Raw genomic sequence first — 15,322 nt, 5'->3', positions numbered from 1 at the left:
TCCTTTACTACAATTGGCCTCAAATCGCTTGAAATTTCCACTTGTAAAATCCACAAAAAGAGTGTTTCAAATCTGCTCTGTCTAAAGAAAGGTTCAACTCTGTGAGTTGAATACACACAACACAAAGAAGTTACTGAGAATTCATGTGTCTAGCTGTAGATGAAGAAATCCCGTTTCCAACGAAGGCGTCAAAGAGGTCTAAATATCCCCTTGCAGACTTAACAAACAGAGTGTTTCCAAACTGCTCTATGAAAAGAAAGGTTAAACTCTGTGAGTGGAACGCACACAAAACAAAGTGGTTTCTGAGAATGATTCTGTCTAGTTTTTATACAAAGATATTTCCCTTTCTAAGATTGGCCTGAAATCGCTTGAAATCTCCACTTGCAAACTCCACAAAAAGAGTGTTTGCAAACTGCTCTGTCTAAAGGAAGGTTCAACTCTGAGAGTTGAACAGACACAACACAAAGAAGTTACTGGGAATTCATCTGTCTAGCAGTATACTGAGAAATCCCGTTTCCAACGAAGGCCTCAAAGTGGTCCAAATATCCTCTTGCAAACTTAAGAAACAGAGTATTTCCCAACTGCTCTATGAAAAGAAAGGTGAAACTCTGTGAGTTGAACGCACACATCACAAAGTAGTTTCTGAGAATGATTCTGTGTAGTTTTGAAAAGAGGATATTTCCTTTACTACAATTGGCCTCAAATCGCTTGAAATTTCCACTTGTAAAATCCACAAAAAGAGTGTTTCAAATCTGCTCTGTCTAAAGAAAGGTTCAACTCTGTGAGTTGAATACACACAACACAAAGAAGTTACTGAGAATTCATGTGTCTAGCTGTAGATGAAGAAATCCCGTTTCCAACGAAGGCGTCAAAGAGGTCTAAATATCCCCTTGCAGACTTAACAAACAGAGTGTTTCCAAACTGCTCTATGAAAGAAAGGTTAAACTCTGTGAGTGGAACGCACACAACACAAATTAGTTTCTGAGAATGATTCTGTCTAGTTTTTATACAAATATATTTCCCTTTCTAAGATTGGCCTGAAATCGCTTGAAATCTCCACTTGCAAATTCCACAAAAAGAGTGTTTGCAAACTGCTCTGTCTAAAGGAAGGTTCAACTCTGTGAGTTGAATAGACACAACACAAAGAAGTTACTGGGAATTCATCTGTCTAGCATTATCCTGAGGAATCCCGTTTCCAACGAAGGCCTCCAAGTGGTCCAAATATCCTCTTGCAAACTAAACAAACAGAGTGTTTCCCAACTGCTCTATGAAAAGAAAGGTGAAATTCTGTGAGTTCAATGCACACATCACAAAGTAGTTTCTGAGAATGATTCTGTCTAGTTTTTAAACGAGGATATTTCCTTTACTACAATTGGCCTCAAATCGCTTGAAATTTCCACTTTTAAAATCCACAAAAAGAGTGTTTCAAATCTCCTCTGTCTAAAGAAAGGTTCAACTCTGTGAGTTGAATACACACACACAAAGAAGTTACTGAGATTTCATGTGTCTTGCTGTATATGTAGAAATCCCGTTTCCAACGAACGCGTCAAAGAGGTCTAAATATCCCCTTGCAGACTTAACAAACAGAGTGTTTCCAAACTGCTCTATGAAAAGAAAGGTTAAACTCCGTGAGTGGAACGCACACAACACAAAGTAGTTTCTGAGAATGATTCTGTCTAGTTTTAATACAAAGATATTTCCCCTTTCTAAGATTGGCCTGAAATCGCTTGAAATCTCCACTTGCAAATTCCACAAAAAGAGTGTTTGCCAACTGCTCTGTCTAAAGGAAGGTTCAACTCTGTGAGTTGAATAGACACAACACAAAGAAGTTACTGGGAATTCATCTGTCTAGCATTATACTGAGAAATCCCGTTTCCAACGAAGGCCTCAAAGTGGTCCAAATATCCTCTTGCAAACTTAAGAAACAGAGTGTTTCCCAACTGCTCTATGAAAAGAAAGGTGAAACTCTGTGAGTTGAACGCACACATCACAAAGTAGTTTCTGAGAATGATTCTGTCTAGTTTTGAAACGAGGATATTTCCTTTACTACAATTGGCCTCAAATCGCTTGAAATCTCCACTTGTAAAATCCACAAAAAGAGTGTTTCAAATCTGCTCTGTCTAAAGAAAGGTTCAACTCTGTGAGTTGAATACACACAACACCAAGAAGTTACTGAGAATTCATGTGTCTAGCTGTAGATGAAGAAATCCCGTTTCCAACGAAGGCGTCAAAGAGGTCTAAATATCCCCTTGCAGACTTAACAAACAGAGTGTTTCCAAACTGCTGTATGAAAAGAAAGGTTGAACTCTGTGAGTGGAACGCACACAACACAAAGTAGTTTCTGAGAATGATTCTGTCTAGTTTTTAAACGAGGATATTTCCTTTACTACAATTGGCCGCAAATCGCTTGAAATTTCCACTTGTAAAATCCACAAAAAGAGTGTTTCAAATCTGCTCTGTCTAAAGAAAGGTTCAACTCTGTGAGTTGAATACACACAACACAAAGAAGTTACTGAGAATTCATGTGTCTAGCTGTAGATGAAGAAATCCCGTTTCCAACGAAGGCGTCAAAGAGGTCTAAATATCCCCTTGCAGACTTAACAAGCAGAGTGTTTCCAAACTGCTCTATGAAAAGAAAGGTTAAACTCTGTGAGTGGAACGCACACAAAACAAAGTGGTTTCTGAGAATGATTCTGTCTAGTTTTTATACAAAGATATTTCCCTTTCTAAGATTGGCCTGAAATCGCTTGAAATCTCCACTTGCAAACTCCACAAAAAGAGTGTTTGCAAACTGCTCTGTCTAAAGGAAGGTTCAACTCTGAGAGTTGAACAGACACAACACAAAGAAGTTACTGGGAGTTCATCTGTCTAGCAGTATACTGAGAAATCCCGTTTCCAACGAAGGCCTCAAAGTGGTCCAAATATCCTCTTGCAAACTTAAGAAACAGAGTATTTCCCAACTGTTCTATGAAAAGAAAGGTGAAACTCTGTGAGTTGAACGCACACATCACAAAGTAGTTTCTGAGAATGATTCTGTGTAGTTTTGAAAAGAGGATATTTCCTTTACTACAAATGGCCTCAAATCGCTTGAAATTTCCACTTGTAAAATCCACAAAAAGAGTGTTTCAAATCTGCTCTGTCTAAAGAAAGGTTCAACTCTGTGAGTTGAATACACACAACACAAAGAAGTTACTGAGAATTCATGTGTCTAGCTGTAGATGAAGAAATCCCGTTTCCAACGAAGGCGTCAAAGAGGTCTAAATATCCCCTTGCAGACTTAACAAACAGAGTGTTTCCAAACTGCTCTATGAAAAGAAAGGTTAAACTCTGTGAGTGGAACGCACACAACACAAATTAGTTTCTGAGAATGATTCTGTCTAGTTTTTATACAAATATATTTCCCTTTCTAAGATTGGCCTGAAATCGCTTGAAATCTCCACTTGCAAATTCCACAAAAAGAGTGTTTGCAAACTGCTCTGTCTAAAGGAAGGTTCAACTCTGTGAGTTGAATAGACACAACACAAAGAAGTTACTGGGAATTCATCTTTCTAGCATTATCCTGAGGAATCCCGTTTCCAACGAAGGCCTCAAAGTGGTCCAAATATCCTCTTGCAAACTTAACAAACAGAGTGTTTCCCAACTGCTCTATGAAAAGAAAGGTGAAACTCTGTGAGTTCAATGCACACATCACAAAGTAGTTTCTGAGAATGATTCTGTCTAGTTTTTAAACGAGGATATTTCCTTTACTACAATTGGCCTCAAATCGCTTGAAATTTCCACTTTTGAAATCCACAAAAAGAGTGTTTGAAATCTGCTCTGTCTAAAGAAAGGTTCAACTCTGTGAGTTGAATACACACACAGAAAGAAGTTACTGAGGTTTCATGTGTCTGGCTGTATATGTAGAAATCCCGTTTCCAACGAACGCGTCAAAGAGGTCTAAATATCCCCTTGCAGACTTAACAAACAGAGTGTTTCCAAACTGCTCTATGAAAAGAAAGGTTAAACTCTGTGAGTGGAACGCACACAACACAAAGTAGTTTCTGAGAATGATTCTGTCTAGTTTTAATACAAAGATATTTCCCCTTTCTAAGATTGGCCTGAAATCGCTTGAAATCTCCACTTGCAAATTCCACAAAAAGAGTGTTTGCCAACTGCTCTGTCTATAGGAAGGTTCAACTCTGTGAGTTGAATAGACACAACACAAAGAAGTTACTGGGAATTCATCTGTCTAGCATTATACTGAGAAATCCCGTTTCCAACGAAGGCCTCAAAGTGGTCCAAATATCCTCTTGCAAACTTAAGAAACAGAGTGTTTCCCAACTGCTCTATGAAAAGAAAGGTGAAACTCTGTGAGTTGAACGCACACATCACAAAGTAGTTTCTGAGAATGATTCTGTCTAGTTTTGAAACGAGGATATTTCCTTTACTACAATTGGCCTCAAATCGCTTGAAATCTCCACTTGTAAAATCCACAAAAAGAGTGTTTCAAATCTGCTCTGTCTAAAGAAAGGTTCAACTCTGTGAGTTGAATACACACAACACAAAGAAGTTACTGAGAATTCATGTGTCTAGCTGTAGATGAAGAAATCCCGTTTCCAACGAAGGCGTCAAAGAGGTCTAAATATCCCCTTGCAGACTTAACAAACAGAGTGTTTCCAAACTGCTCTATGAAAAGAAAGGTTAAACTCTGTGAGTGGAACGCACACAACACAAAGTGGTTTCTGAGAATGATTCTGTCTAGTTTTTATACAAAGTTATTTCCCTTTCTAAGATTGGCCTGAAATCGCTTGAAATCTCCACTTGCAAACTCCACAAAAAGAGTGTTTGCAAACTGCTCTGTCTAAAGGAAGGTTCAACTCTGTGAGTTGAATAGACACAACACAAAGAAGTTACTGGGAATTTATCTGTCTAGCATTATCCTGAGGAATCCCGTTTCCAACGAAGGCCTCAAAGTGGTCCAAATATCCTCTTGCAAAGTTAACAAACAGAGTGTTTCCCAACTGCTCTATGAAAAGAAAGGTGAAACTCTGTGAGTTGAACGCACACATCACAAAGTAGTTTCTGAGAATGATTCTGTGTAGTTTTGAAACGAGGATATTTCCTTTACTACAATTGGCCTCAAATCGCTTGAAATCTCCACTTGTAAAATCCACAAAAAGAGTGTTTCAAATCTGCTCTGTCTAAAGAAAGGTTCAACTCTGTGAGTTGAATACACACAACACAAAGAAGTTACTGAGAATTCATGTGTCTAGCTGTAGATGAAGAAACCCCGTTTCCAACGAAGGCGTCAAAGAGGTCTAAATATCCCCTTGCAGACTTAACAAACAGAGTGTTTCCAAACTGCTCTATGAAAAGAAAGGTTAAACTCTGTGAGTGGAACGCACACAACACAAAGTAGTTTCTGAGAATGATTCTGTCTAGTTTTTATACAAAGATATTTCCCTTTCTAAGATTGGCCTGAAATCGCTTGAAATCTCCACTTGCAAATTCCACAAAAAGAGTGTTTGCAAACTGCTCTGTCTAAAGGAAGGTTCAACTCTGTGAGTTGAATAGACACAACACAAAGAAGTTACTGGGAATTCATCTGTCTAGCATTATCCTGAGGAATCCCGTTTCCAACGAAGGCCTCAAAGTGGTCCAAATATCCTCTTGCAAACTTAACAAACAGAGTGTTTCCCAACTGCTCTATGAAAAGAAAGGTGAAACTCTGTGAGTTCAATGCACACATCACAAAGTAGTTTCTGAGAATGATTCTGTCTAGTTTTTAAACGAGGATATTTCCTTTACTCCAATTGGCCTCAAATCGCTTGAAATTTCCACTTGTAAAATCCACAAAAAGAGCGTTTCAAATCTGCTCTGTCTAAAGAAAGGTTCAACTCTGTGAGTTGAATACACACACACAAAGAAGTTACTGAGATTTCATGTGTCTTGCTGTATATGTAGAAATCCCTTTTCCAACGAACGCGTCAAAGAGGTCTAAATATCCCCTTGCAGACTTAGCAAACAGAGTGTTTCCAAACTGCTCTATGAAAAGAAAGGTTAAACTCTGTGAGTGGAACGCACACAACACAAAGTAGTTTCTGAGAATGATTCTGTCTAGTTTTAATACAGAGATATTTCCCCTTTCTAAGATTGGCCTGAAATCGCTTGAAATCTCCACTTGCAAATTCCACAAAAAGAGTGTTTGCCAACTGCTCTGTCTATAGGAAGGTTCAACTCTGTGAGTTGAATAGACACAACACAAAGAAGTTACTGGGAATTCATCTGTCTAGCATTATACTGAGAAATCCCGTTTCCAACGAAGGCCTCAAAGTGGTCCAAATATCCTCTTGCAAACTTAAGAAACAGAGTGTTTCCCAACTGCTCTATGAAAAGAAAGGTGAAACTCTGTGAGTTGAACGCACACATCACAAAGTAGTTTCTGAGAATGATTCTGTCTAGTTTTGAAACGAGGATATTTCCTTTACTACAATTGGCCTCAAATCGCTTGAAATCTCCACTTGTAAAATCCACAAAAAGAGTGTTTCAAATCTGCTCTGTCTAAAGAAAGGTTCAACTCTGTGAGTTGAATACACACAACACAAAGTAGTTACTGAGAATTCATGTGTCTAGCTGTAGATGAAGAAACCCCGTTTCCAACGAAGGCGTCAAAGAGGTCTAAATATCCCCTTGCAGACTTAACAAACAGAGTGTTTCCAAACTGCTCTATGAAAAGAAAGGTTAAACTCTGTGAGTGGAACGCACACAACACAAAGTAGTTTCTGAGAATGATTCTGTCTAGTTTTTATACAAAGATATTTCCCTTTCTAAGATTGGCCTGAAATCGCTTGAAATCTCCACTTGCAAATTCCACAAAAAGAGTGTTTGCAAACTGCTCTCTCTAAAGGAAGGTTCAACTCTGTGAGTTGAATAGACACAACACAAAGAAGTTACTGGGAATTCATCTGTCTAGCATTATCATGAGAAATCCCGTTTCCAACGAAGGCCTCAAAGTGGTCCAAATATCCTGTTGCAAACTTAACAAACAGAGTGTTTCCCAACTGCTCTATGAAAAGAAAGGTGAAACTCTGTGAGTTCAATGCACACATCACAAAGTAGTTTCTGAGAATGATTCTGTCTAGTTTTTAAACGAGGATATTTCCTTTACTACAATTGGCCTCAAATCGCTTGAAATTTCCACTTGTAAAATCCACAAAAAGAGTGTTTCAAATCTGCTCTGTCTAAAGAAAGGTTCAACTCTGTGAGTTGAATACACACAACACAAGGAAGTTACTGAGATTTCATGTGTCTAGCTGTATATGTAGAAATCCCGTTTCCAACGAACGCGTCAAAGAGGTCTAAATATCCCCTTGCAGACTTAACAAACAGAGTGTTTCCAAACTGCTCTATGAAAAGAAAGGTTAAACTCTGTGAGTGGAACGCACACAACACAAAGTAGTTTCTGAGAATGATTCTGTCTAGTTTTTATACAAAGATATTTCCCTTTCTAAGATTGGCCTGAAATCGCTTGAAATCTCCACTTGCAAATTCCACAAAAAGAGTGTTTGCAAACTGCTCTGTCTAAAGGAAGGTTCAACTCTGTGAGTTGAATAGACACAACACAAAGAAGTTACTGGGAATTCATCTGTCTAGCATTATCCTGAGGAATCCCGTTTCCAACGAAGGCCTCAAAGTCGTCCAAATATCCTCTTGCAAACTTAACAAACAGAGTGTTTCCAAACTGCTCTATGAAAAGAAAGGTGAAACTCTGTGAGTGCAATGCACACATCACAACGCAGTTTCTGAGAACGATTCTGTCTACTTTTTAAACGAGGATATTTCCTTTACTACAATTGGCCTCAAATCGCTTGAAATTTCCACTTGTAAAATCCACAAAAAGAGTGTTTCAAATCTGCTCTGTCTAAAGAAAGGTTCAACTCTGTGAGTTGAATACACACAACACAAAGAAGTTACTGAGAATTCATGTGTCTAGCTGTAGATGAAGAAACCCCGTTTCCAACGAAGGCGTCAAAGAGGTCTAAATATCCCCTTGCAGACTTAACAAACAGAGTGTTTCCAAACTGCTCTATGAAAAGAAAGGTTAAACTCTGTGAGTGGAACGCACACAACACAAAGTAGTTTCTGAGAATGATTCTGTCTAGTTTTTATACAAAGATATTTCCCTTTCTAAGATTGGCCTGAAATCGCTTGAAATCTCCACTTGCAAATTCCACAAAAAGAGTGTTTGCAAACTGCTCTGTCTAAAGGAAGGTTCAACTCTGAGAGTTGAACAGACACAACACAAAGAAGTTACTGGGAATTCATCTGTCTAGCAGTATACTGAGAAATCCCGTTTCCAACGAAGGCCTCAAAGTGGTCCAAATATCCTCTTGCAAACTTAAGAAACAGAGTGTTTCCCAACTGCTCTATGAAAAGAAAGGTGAAACTCTCTGAGTTGAACGCACACATGACAAAATAGTTTCTGAGAATGATTCTGTCTAGTTTTTAAACGAGGATATTTCCTTTACTACAATTGGCCTCAAATCGCTTGAAATCTCTACTTGTAAAATCCACAAAAAGAGTGTTTCAAATCTGCTCTGTCTGAAGAAAGGTTCAACTCTGTGTGTTGAATACACACAACACAAAGAAGTTACTGAGAATTCATGTGTCTAGCTGTAGATGAAGAAATCCCGTTTACAACGAAGGCGTCAAAGAGGTCTAAATATCCCCTTGCAGACTTAGCAATCAGAGTGTTTCCAAACTGCTCTATGAAAATAAAGGTTAAACTCTGTGAGTGGAACGCACACAACACAAAGTAGTTTCTGAGAATGATTCTGTCTAGTTTTTATGCAAAGATATTTCCCTTTGTAAGATTGGCCTGAAATCGCTTGAAATCTCCACTTGCAAATTCCACAAAAAGAGTGTTTGCAAACTGCTCTGTCTAAAGGAAGGTTCAACTCTGGGAGGTGAACAGACACAACACAAAGAAGTTACTGGGAATTCATATGTCTAGCAGTATACTGAGAAATCCCGTTTCCAACGAAGGCCTCAAAGTGGTCCAAATATCCTCTTGCAAACTTAACAAACAGAATGTTTCCAAACTGTTCTATGAAAAGAAAGGTGAAACACTGGGAGTTGAACGCACACATCACAAAGTAGTTTCTGAGAATGATTCTGTGTAGTTTTGAAACGAGGATATTTCCTTTACAACAATTGGCCTCAAATCGCTTGAAATCTCCACTTGTAAAATCCACAAAAAGAGTGTTTCAAATCTGCTCTGTCTAAAGAAAGGTTCAAGTCTGTGAGTTGAATACACACAACACAAAGAAGTTACTGAGAATTCATGTGTCTAGCTGTATATGAAGCAATCCCGTTTCCAACGAAGGCGTCAAAGAGGTCTAAATATCCCCTTGCAGACTTAACAAACAGAGTGTTTCCAAACTGCTCTATGAAAAGAAAGGTTAAACTACGTGAGTGGAATGCACACAATACAAATTAGTTTCTGAGAATGATTCTGTCTAGTTTTTATACAAAGATATCTCCCTTTCTAAGATTGGCCTGAAATCGCTTGAAATCTCCACTTGCAAATTCCACAAAAAGAATGTTTTCAAACTGCTCTCTCTAAAGGAAGGTTCAACTCTGTGAGTTGAATAGACACAACAGAAAGAAGTTACTGGGAATTCATCTGTCTAGCATTATCATGAGAAATCCCGTTTCCAACGAAGGCCTCAAAGTGGTCCAAATATCCTCTTGCAAACTTAACAAACACAGTGTTTCCCAACTGCTCTATGAAAAGAAAGGTGAAACTCTGTGAGTTCAATGCACACATCACAAAGTAGTTTCTGAGAATGATTCTGTCTAGTTTTTAAACGAGGATATTTACTTTACTACAATTGGCCTCAAATCGCTTGAAGTCTCCACTTGTAAAATCCACAAAAAGAGTGTTTCAAATCTGCTCTGTCTAAAGAAAGGTTCAACTCTGTGAGTTGAATACACACAACACAAAGAAGTTACTGAGAATTCATGTGTGTAGCTGTAGATGAGGAAATCCCGTTTCCAACGAAGGCGTCAAAGAGGTCTAAATATCCCTTTGCAAACTTAACAAACAGAGTGTTTCCAAACTGCTCTATGAAAAGAAAGGTTAAACTCTGTGAGTGGAACGCACACAACACAAAGTAGTTTCTGAGAATGATTCTGTCTAGTTTTTATACAAAGATATTTCCCTTTCTAAGATTGGCCTGAAATCGCTTGAAATCTCCACTTGCAAATTCCACAAAAAGAGTGTTTGCAAACTGCTCTGTCTAAAGGAAGGTTCAACTGTGAGAGTTGAACAGACACAACACAAATAATTTACTGGGAATTCATCTGTCTAGCAGTATACTGAGAAATCCCGTTTCCAACGAAGGCCTCAAAGTGGTCCAAATATCCTCTTGCAAACTTAAGAAACAGAGTGTTTCCCAACTGCTCTATGAAAAGAAAGGTGAAACTCTCTGAGTTGAACGCACACATCACAAAGTAGTTTCTGAGAATGATTCTGTCTAGTTTTTAAACGAGGATATTTCCTTTACTACGATTGGCCTCAAATCGCTTGAAATCTCTACTTGTAAAATCCACAAAAAGAGTGTTTCAAATCTGCTCTGTCTGAAGAAAAGTTCAACTCTGTGTGTTGAATACACACAACACAGAGAAGTTACTGAGATTTCATGTGTCTAGCTGTATATGTATAAAACCCGTTTCCAACGAAGGCGTCAAAGAGGTCTAAATATCCCCTTGCAGACTTAACAAACAGAGTGTTTCCAAACTGCTCTATGAAAAGAAAGGTTAAACACTGTGAGTGGAACGGACACAACACAAAGTAGTTTCTGAGAATGATTCTGTCTAGTTTTTATACAAAGATATTTCCCTTTCTAAGATTGGCCTGAAATCGCTTGAAATCTCCACTTGCAAATTCCACAAAAAGAGTGTTTGCAAACTGCTCTGTCTAAAGGAAGGTTCAACTCTGAGAGTTGAACAGACACAACACAAAGAAGTTACTGGGAATTCTTCAGTCTAGCAGTATACTGAGAAATCCCGTTTCCAACGAAGGCCTCAAAGTGGTCCAAATATCCTCTTGCAAACTTAAGAAACAGAGTGTTTCCCAACTGCTCTATGAAAAGAAAGGTGAAACTCTCTGAGTTGAATGCACACATCAGAAAGTATTTTCTGAGAATGATTCTGTCTAGTTTTTAAACGAGGATATTTCCTTTACTACAATTGGCCTCAAACCGCTTGAAATCTCCACTTGTAAAATCCACAAAAAGAGTGTTTCAAATCTGCTCTGTCTAAAGAAAGGTTCAACTCTGTGAGTTGAATACACACAACACAAAGAAGTTACTGAGAATTCATGTGTCTAGCTGTAGATGAAGAAATCCCGTTTCCAACGAAGGCGTCAAAGAGGTCTAAATATCCCCTTGCAGACTTAACAAACAGAGTGTATCCAAACTGCTCTATGAAAAGAAAGGTTAAACTCTGTTAGTGGAACGCACACAACACAAAGCAGTTTCTGAGAATGATTCTTTCTAGTTTTTATACAAAGATATTTCCCTTTCTAAGATTGGCCTGAAATCGCTTGAAATCTCCACTTGCAAATTCCACAAAAAGAGTGTTTGCAAACTGCTCTCTCTAAAGGAAGGTTCAACTCTGTGAGTTGAATAGACACAACACAAAGAAGTTACTGGGAATTCATCTGTCTAGCATTATCCTGAGGAATCCCGTTTCCAACGAAGGCCTCAAAGTGGTCCAAATATCCTCTTGCAAACTTAACAAACAGAGTGTTTCCAAACTGCTCTTTGAAAAGAAAGGTGAAACTCTGTGAGTTGAACGCACACATCACAAAGTAGTTTCTGAGAATGATTCTGTCTAGTTTTGAAACGAGGATATTTCCTTTACTACAATTGGCCTCAAAACGCTTGAAGTCTCCACTTGTAAAATCCACAAAAAGAGTGTTTCAAATCTGCTCTGTCTAAAGAAAGGTTCAACTCTGTGAGTTGAATACACACAACACAAAGAAGTTACTGAGAATTCATGTGTCTAGCTGTAGATGAAGAAATCCCGTTTCCAACGAAGGCGTCAAAGAGGTCTAAATATCCCCTTGCAGACTTAACAAACAGAGTGTTTCCAAACTGCTCTATGAAAAGAAAGGTTAAACTCTGTGAGTGGAACGCACACAACACAAAGTAGTTTCTGAGAATGATTCTGTCTAGTTTTTATACAAAGATATTTCCCTTTCTAAGATTGGCCTGAAATCGCTTGAAATCTCCACTTGCAAATTCCACAAAAAGAGTGTTTGCAAACTGCTCTCTCTAAAGGAAGGTTCAACTCTGTGAGTTGAATAGACACAACACAAAGAAGTTACTGGGAATTCATCTGTCTAGCATTATCATGAGAAATCCCGTTTCCAACGAAGGCCTCAAAGTGGTCCAAATATCCTGTTGCAAACTTAAGAAACAGAGTGTTTCCCAACTGCTCTATGAAAAGAAAGGTGAAACTCTCTGAGTTGAACGCACACATCACAAAGCAGTTTCTGAGAATGATTCTGTCTAGTTTTTAAAAGAGGATATTTCCTTTACTACAATTGGCCTTAAATCGCTTGAAATTTCCACTAGTAAAATCCACAAAAAGAGTGTTTCAAATCTGCTCTGTCTAAAGAAAGGTTCAACTCTGTGAGTTGAATACACACAACACAAAGAAGTTACTGAGAATTCCTGGGTCTAGCTGTAGATGAAGAAATCCCGTTTCCAACGAAGGCGTCAAAGAGGTCTAAATATCCCCTTGCAGTCTTAACAAACAGAGTGTTTCCAAACTGCTCTATGAAAAGAAAAGTTGAACTCTGTGAGTGGAACGCACACAACACAAAGTAGTTTCTGAGCATGATTCTGTCTAGTTTTTATACAAAGATATTTCCCTTTCTAAGATTGGCCTGAAATCGCTTGAAATCTCCACTTGCAAATTCCACAAAAAGAGTGTTTGCAAACTGCTCTCTCTAAAGGAAGGTTCAACTCTGTGAGTTGAATAGACACAACACAAAGAAGTTACTGGGAATTCATCTGTCTAGCATTATCATGAGAAATCCCGTTTCCAACGAAGGCCTCAAAGTGGTCCAAATATCCTCTTTCAAACTTAACAAACAGAGTGTTTCCCAACTGCTCTATGAAAAGAAAGGTGAAACTCTGTGAGTGCAATGCACACATCACAAAGTAGTTTCTGAGAATGATTCTGTCTAGTTTTTAAACGAGGATATTTCCTTTACTACAATTGGCCTCAAATCGCTTGAAATTTCCACTTGTAAAATCCACAAAAAGAGTGTTTCAAATCTGCTCTGTCTAAAGAAAGGTTCAACTCTGTGAGTTGAATACACACAACACAAAGAAGTTACTGAGAATTCATGTGTCTAGCTGTAGATGAAGAAATCCCGTTTCCAACGAAGGCGTCAAAGAGGTCTAAATATCCCCTTGCAGACTTAACAAACAGAGTGTTTCCAAACTGCTCTATGAAAAGAAAGGTTAAACTCTGTGAGTGGAATGCACACAACACAAAGTAGTTTCTGAGAATGATTCTGCCTAGTTTTTATACAAAGATATTTCCCTTTCTAAGATAGGCCTGAAATCGCTTGAAATCTCCACTTGCAAATTCCACAAAAAGAGTGTTTGCAAACTGCTCTGTCTAAAGGAAGGTTCAACTCTGAGAGTTGAACAGACACAACACAAAGAAGTTACTGGGAATTCATCTGTCTAGCATTATACTGAGAAATCCCGTTTCCAACAAAGGCCTCAAAGTGGTCCAAATATCCTCTTGCAAACTTAAGAAACAGAGTGTTTCCCAACTGCTCTATGAAAAGAAAGGTGAAACTCTCTGAGTTGAACGCACACATCACAAAGTAGTTTCTCAGAATGATTCTGTCTAGTTTTTAAACGAGGATATTTCCTTTACTACAATTGGCCTCAAATCGCTTGAAATTTCCACTTGTAAAATCCACAAAAAGAGTGTTTCAAATCTGCTCTGTCTAAAGAAAGGTTCAACTCTGTGAGTTGAATACACACAACACAAAGAAGTTACTGAGAATTCATGTGTCTAGCTGTAGATGAAGAAATCCCGTTTCCAACGAAGGCGTCAAAGAGGTCTAAATATCCCCTTGCAGACTTAACAAACAGAGTGTATCCAAACTGCTCTATGAAAAGAAAGGTTAAACTCTGTGAGTGGAACGCACACAACACAAAGTAGTTTCTGAGAATGATTCTGTCTAGTTTTTATACAAAGATATTTCCCTTTCTAAGATTGGCCTGAAATCGCTTGAAATCTCCACTTGCAAATTCCACAAAAAGAGTGTTTGCAAACTGCTCTGTCTAAAGGAAGGTTCAACTCTGTGAGTTGAATAGACACAACACAAAGAAGTTACTGGGAATTCATCTGTCTAGCATTATCCTGACGAATCCCGTTTCCAACGAAGGCCTCAAAGTCGTCCAAATATCCTCTTGCAAACTTAACAAACAGAGTGTTTCCCAACTGCTCTATGAAAAGAAAGGTGAAACTCTGTGAGTTGAACGCCCACATCACAAAGTAGTTTCTGAGAATGATTCTGTCTAGTTTTTAAACGAGGATATTTCCTTTACTACAATTGGCCTCAAATCCCTTGAAATCTCGACTTGTAAAATCCACAAAAAGAGTGTTTAAAATCTGCTCTGTCTGAAGAAAAGTTCAACTCTGTGTGTTGAATACACACAACACAAAGAAGTTACTGAGATTTCATGTGTCTAGCTGTAGATGAAGAAATCCCGTTTCCAACAAAGGCGTCAAAGAGGTCTAAATATCCCCTTGCAGACTTAACAAACAGAGTGTTTCCAAACTGCTCTATGAAAAGAAAGGTTAAACTCTGTGAGTGGAACGCACACAACACAAAGTAGTTTCTGAGAATGATTCTGTCTAGTTTTTATGCAAAGATATTTCCCTTTCTAAGATTGGTCTGAAATCGCTTGAAATCTCCACTTGCAAATTCCACAAAAAGAGTGTTTGCAAACTGCTCTGTCTAAAGGAAGGTTCAACTCTGGGAGGTGAACAGACACAACACAAAGAAGTTACTGGGAATTCATCTGTCTAGCAGTATACTGAGAAATCCCGTTTCCAACGAAGGCCTCAAAGTGGTCCAAATATCCTCTTGCAAACTTAAGAAACAGAGTGTTTCCCAACTGCTCTATGAAAAGAAAGGTGAAACTCTGTGAGTTGAACGCACACATCACAAAGCAGTTTCTGAGAATGATTCTGTCTAGTTTTTAAACGAGGATATTTCCTTTACTACAATTGGCCTCAA

The sequence above is a fragment of the Pan troglodytes genome, chromosome 20 (assembly GCF_028858775.2).
Source record: "Pan troglodytes isolate AG18354 chromosome 20, NHGRI_mPanTro3-v2.0_pri, whole genome shotgun sequence".
NCBI classification, from domain to species: domain Eukaryota; kingdom Metazoa; phylum Chordata; class Mammalia; order Primates; family Hominidae; genus Pan; species Pan troglodytes.
The sequence above is the reverse complement of the archived record's forward strand: the minus strand, read 5'-3'. Positions refer to the sequence as shown.